The 6,249-nt window shown below is 42.9% G+C and overlaps 1 long non-coding RNA gene across 1 annotated transcript; it reads left to right on the top strand.

The window, feature by feature from the left end:
* Nucleotides 1–762: 762 nt before the first annotated feature.
* LOC147359083 (uncharacterized) lies at nt 763–5,560 on the top strand. The gene is made up of 2 exons (XR_015140171.1): nt 763–1,063; nt 5,089–5,560. It is a non-coding gene; the product is annotated as an uncharacterized LOC147359083 (long non-coding RNA).
* The last annotated feature ends 689 nt before the right edge of the window (nt 5,561–6,249 follow it).

The following is a 6,249-nucleotide window of genomic DNA, read 5'->3' as shown; positions in this document are numbered from 1 at the left end:
ATTAAAAAAAGAGAGAATTTGTTAGGATAATTTTAGTGTTAGATGAATTATCCTCACTTAGGACCTTTTCTGCTCCATGATTTCATAAAACCATCCACACTTTATTCTGGATGAAGGTTCTGATTCCAGTTATGAAATTCATCATCCCAGCTCTTCTGGAGTTACTGGAGTGATATGTTGCAAACATTCTCCAGGTAGACCTGCCCACATGCCTTCTCTCAGGCCATGAGGAATGAAGGAGCTCGTTCTCTCTCTCGTCGTAACCAACCAGATGTGTCACTTGGCTGGCCAGGAATATTTTTATTGCCAATGATGCTGTTTCCACTGACCACAGTTCCAAAAGCTGTTAAGACAGAAACAGAATAAAATATCATATTCTGGTTTGTTTGATTTTTCTGATGTGGACTTGATGAAGCAGACATTATTCCAGGGTCTTAAATCTTTCTCACCAAAATGTCCCATAAATCCAATGCCTGCTCCTTTATACATGAATGTAGCCATGGAGGTAGCTTTGCCAAGAAAAAGACTTTGGGTTTTGTTTTTTGCTTTTTTTTTTCCTATACAGGCTGCAACATGGACCAGGGTGCAGTTCGTGTGTGGGGGAGACATCCCCAAGTTCATTCATTTGTTTATTAGTTGTTATTCAACTTCTGATGCTAGGCAGAGGCTGGTCAGAGCTGAACCAGACACCATCGCTGTCACTGATACTCTCACAGGCCAGGGACAGAGGATCCCAAACTGCTAAGAGGATGTGAGAAGTGTAAGCAAAACGCCAGGGAAGGAGGGATGGAGGGTGGTGAGGATCAGCTGGGCTAGGATCCCAAGAGGGAGAGGCCACCTCGCTGGACTCCCAGAGGACCGTGAGCTGAAGAGAGCTGACGGTAGCTCTCATCTGGGAGTTAAAGCTCTGGCTGCCTAGTCCCACCTCTGCTTTTTTTTTTTTTTAACCTTAAGCCAGTCACTACATTTGCCTGAGCTGGTTTCCTCAACAGTCAAGCAGAGCTTATAAAACTACTTCGCAGATGGTGTGCAAGGGCTTTAAAACCACGACGTGTCACTGCGGGTGAGTTCACTGTGAGGCTGGGAGGGGCTGGGTCAGGAGGCATCTTTTGTGAAGAGGGCAGTGAGCTCCGGGGAGGCCGTAGCAACATGGACTGTTGCTGGTCTCTCCTTTCGGCTTAAAACAGCAGCAAACGCAGGCTCTCTCAAGCGTCAACCGTTTCCAGGGATGGGAGTCAAAACTCAAAATTCCAATCCCACTTCCCTGGCCAAGCAAAAAGGCCCAATTTTGTGTGTGTGTGTGTATTTTTTTTTTTCCATCTCTGAAAGCTCGGGAATGTTTGACAAACCAGGCTGTGTCACCATGGAGATGTGACCCTGTGGGTGATTCCTGGAGCAGGGCAACCCAGGCCTCGAGGATGCCGCACTCCATGGGCGATTTCAGACACCAAGAAGGCCCCCATCTCTCACTTTCCCTAAGGTCCTCGGGGCTTGCTTTTCCCGTTGTGGGGGAGGAGGGGCTCTGCTGAGTAGTGTGGACATTTCCTCTAATGTGGATAAAGGCTTTCATCCCCTAAAGGCTACAAAGGGCTAAGATTCCATTGTCCCCAGGGAGAGAGGAGGGTGACTTTTGCACAGAGGCATAAGCAGTTTGTGAACATCGTTTGAGAAGGATGTTGGGAGCTTGAGAGGGGTGAGAAGAGAGCCCAGCAGTACTTAGTGTTTGGAAACCCAGGGAAGCACCGCCTACTCTGGCAAGAAAGAGGGGAGCAGATGGCTGCTCGGCACGCTGCTCTCTTTCCGTCCCCTTAGGGCTGCTCCTATTCAAGTGCCTGAGATCCAGGGGTGTTGTCTGTGAGAAGACTGGCATGGTGAAGACAATATGTCCATTTTCCAAAACAGGGAGGAGAAAGTGAATTTGAGGAAATACTGGGTTTACTGTTGCTCCTCACCTGAATTCTGGAATAGATTATTTCCTAGAAGTTTGTGAGCCTCTCTCAAAAAACAATGTAGTGCTCCATGAAAAGATGTGCAACATCTTTAGTTATGAGAGAAATGCAAATGAAAACTACAATGAGATATCACTTCACACCAGTCAGAATGGCTGTCATGAAAAAAATCTGCAAACAACAATTGCTGGAGTGGGTGTGGAGGGTAGGGAACCCTGCTACACTGTCGGTGGGAATGTCAATCAGTACAGCCACTGTGGAGAACACTATGGAGGTTCCTTAAAAAACTAACCATATGACCCTGCAATCCCATTCCTGGACATATATCCAGAGAAAAAGAAGATCCGAAAGACACATGCACCCCAGTGCTCACTGCAGCACTGTTTACAAGTTAAGACACGGAAGCCACCCAAGTGTCCATTGACATAGGACTGGATACAGAAGTTGTGGTATATATACAATGGAATATTACTTAGCCATTAAGACCAATGAAATAAAGCCATTTGCAGCAAGATGGATAGACCTAGAGGGTGTCATACTGAGTGAAGTAAGTCACACAAAGAAAGAGAAATATCACATGACAGCTATTTGTGGAATCTAAAACGAGATGATACAAATGAACTGACTTACAAAACAGAAAGAGACTCAGAGACTTAGAAAATGAACTCACGGTTGCCAGCGGGGAAGAGAGAGTTAAGGACTTTGGGAAAGTCATGTACACACTGCTATATTTAAAATGGATAACCAACAAAAACCTGTTGTACAGTACATGGAACTTAGCTCAACATTATGTGCCAGCCTGGATAGGAGGAGGGTTTGGGGGAGAATGGATACATGTATGTGTATGGCTGAGTCCCTTCACTGTTCCCCTGAAACTATCACAGCATTGCTGATCGGCTATACCCCAATACAAAATGTTTTTGGTGTTAAAAAGTAAAAATTAAAAAAGATCACAATAAAAAACCAAACCAAAACAAAACAAAGAAAGTAGTGCTCATGGGTTATAAGCAAAGGCTCAGTTAGGAGTAGCCTGTAGCCATCTCCTTCCGTCAAGTGCTATGAGTGAGTGAGGCAATAAAAACTATTTGTTAAATAACTGAAGGCAGACTTGAGGTGACCTGTAAAAACAAACACGTATCCTAGTATGGATAACTGTAGATATGAAAAAAAAAAATTGTGGAGAAACAAAAACAGTTTTAAAAAAAGAAAGAAAAAGCAGAAGTAAATATTTTAGTATCTGGGCTGATTGAAAGACTGAAAATAACATAAGATTTAGCTCCAAGATTCCTGGAAACCAAAGCAAAAGAGTCATTGTTGGGCTCTCTTATTCTTTCTATGTTTGGCAAAAAAAAAAAAAAAAAAAAAGGAAACATAGAATTGCATCTGAATAGATGGTTTTCATTTTTTTCTGGCACTAGATTGTATGTGAAATTTATTGCATGAAACTTGTTTTTTACAAGGAACAATATGTTCCCAAAGATCCAGAAATGTTCTTCAAATCACCTTTTAATACTGATTTGCTATAAAAATTGAGGACTTCGTATTGAGTCATAATTCAAGTAAGATATTTCTGCAGGAAACTATTCAAATGCAGGCCCGATAAATTTCTTTAGAGACCCTAAAGAAAACAAATAAGTAACATGTCCTTTTTTAGTGCAACCTTTTCTAATATTAGAGCTAAAGATGAACTTCTGGGCACTAGCAGATGCCAGAGATGTCCGTGCTCTGTACTTGTGATGCAGGAGAGAGCTAAATACAGAAGAAAGTTGGATACAATGTTATTAAAAAACCTTAGGAATTTGATAAAAATTCTCATTCAGATAAGTAATATAGTATAGAAAAATAAGAGCTGCTCAGATAGACTGGGTCTCAAAACTTGGCTCAACAATTATTATGTGACCACCTTGACTAAGCTACTTAATGTCTCTCAGTCTTGGGATTCTCTTTGCTAAAATGTGGATAATATGCCCTACTTTCAAGGTTGAGTGAAAATTAGATGACATAGTGTATTGATTGCCATTAGTTTTATCTACAAGTAGCAAAAAAAAAAAAAACAAAAACCCCAAACCAAACAAAATAGCAGTGACTCAAATAAGAGAGAAATTCATTTCTTGTTTTGTTCTAGACTGAGGACATTCTTCTTGTAGTAGACCAGTCTCTTAGCTTTTTGTTCTACATGAGGGACTTCCATACCTCAGATTACCTCATAGTCCAAAATGGCTGCTGGAGTTCCAGCATTCCCTTTATATTCCAGCAGGTGGGCAGCAAGGAGAGAAAGGGGCACACCATTTCCTTGTAACATTTTTATTTGCATCTCTTCAGCCAGAATTTCATCACATTAGCCTCATTAGCACTTCTGTGCTATGCTCAGTTGTGTCTGACTCTTTGCAACTCCCTGGATTTTAGCCTGCCAGGCTCCTCTGTCCAGGGAATTTTTCAGGTAAGAGTATTGGAGTGGATTGTTATTTCCTCCTCCAGGGGATCTTCCTGACCCAGGGATCAAACCCTTGTCTCCTGCCTCTCCTGCGTTGGCAGGTGGATTCTTTATCACTGTGTCACCTGGAAAACCCAGGTGGCTGTGTAGCCAGCACAGAACATCTACTGTTATCCCCAACATATTTATAAAATTGCAAAGATCCAGGCTGCATGCTGGGTCTCACCTTCCTCTCCAACAATCTCATTCCTCCTGGTGTGCTTGTTCTTGGAGGCAGAGGAAGTCTAAGTGGGAAATGATTGCTCACTTTCAGCCACATGACGCAACCATGCTGAGTGATGAAGACAGTAAAATGGGGTTGGTAACAATTAACCATCAAACTGATGATCCAGAAGGTGTGTAATTGGACATAGACTTATACATGGTCTGCCATTTAGCAGTAGTGATTAAAGGAGGGTTCTAAGTGGGTTGGACTTCCCTGTGACTCAGACTGTAAATGTGGGGGACCTGGGTTCGATCCCTGGGTTGAGAAGATCCCCTGGAGGAGGGCATGGCAACCCACTCCAGTATTCTTGCTTGGAGAATCCCCATGGACAGAGGAGCCTGGAGGGCTATAGTCCATGGGGTTCCAAAGAGTCTGACATGATTGAGAGACTAACGCACACTTTAACGTGTTTGACCTGGGTATTTTCTTCTTTGCTTCAGGCAGCTCACCTTAATCCTTCCTGGAGAAGAAATTGTCTAAAGAGAAGCAATTTTCCTCATCCAGCTTTCCCACAGATGATTGTTTGACAGAGCCATCGTCAGTTTTGTCATTCATATATCAGATTCAGCAGATGTTCTGCAGATGTCAGACTCAGAAGAATTGATTGGGTCCCTATATTTCTAGGATGTGTATATATTTTTGTAAGATAAGAGATTGCAAGATGGCCTTGGAGAAGAATCAACATCAACATTTAAAGGGATGAGTTACCAGCTGTGCAGAGCTGACCCATAATTTTCATAGAACATTACTTTTAACGAGAGGACACATATCTTAGTGATTAGGAGCTTTGTGGGAAATTTAATATGACCACAAATCCTTTCCCACTCCTCCCTTTGAGAGATGAGATCCTCTCTCTTTGAATCCGAGCTGGCCATAGTGTCTTACGTAACTAATAAAATATAATGAAAATGATGTTCTGGGATTTCTGAGGTTAGGTCATAAGAAGTGCTGTAATTTCTGCTTAGGGCTTCTGGATTGTGCACTCTCAGAATGGCACCTCTTGAGCCAGGTGCCAGGCTGTCAGAAGCCCGGGCCAGCATCAGCTGCCAGCTGTTCGAGTGAGCCTTCTTGAGCATCCTCCACAGCCAAGGCTTCGGATAACCAGCTGCTATCTGAGAGTAAGTGGATGAGAAAGCCCCAATGAGAACACCCAGCTGAGCTCAGTCCACCCACAAAACCAGGAGAAATAGCATATTGTTGTTGTGAGCCATTAAGTTTTGGGTGGCTTGCTATGCAGCCACATATAATTAGAACAGAATTTGGTATCTGTAAGTGGAATGCTGCTATGATAAGAACTTAAATCCTGGGATGTTGGCTTTGGGACCAAGCAGCAAGAAAAAGCCAGGAAGTGCTTGAGGAAACGATGAATGAAAACAGAAAGGAAAAGGAAGAAACAGTTATTGCCGGCTGGAAAAAGGCATCCCTTGTTTTGTAATGATGGGCAGTTTGGTCCTCTGTTGTGTACGGTAATGCAAACAACCGGAAAAGTACCTGTGACATGGCAGACTCGGCTAAGGATACATCCAGGTGGAATGTTGAAAGTGCCCACTGTTTTCTTTCAGGCAGGTACAGACAGAGAGGTGAGCTGAAAACTGAACTAT

Source organism: Bos grunniens, chromosome 14, assembly GCF_055505025.1.
Source record: "Bos grunniens cultivar Pamir isolate PY7600 chromosome 14, Bosgru_T2T1.0, whole genome shotgun sequence".
NCBI classification, from domain to species: Eukaryota; Metazoa; Chordata; class Mammalia; order Artiodactyla; family Bovidae; genus Bos; species Bos grunniens.
This window is presented reverse-complemented; position numbering and strand designations above follow the sequence as displayed.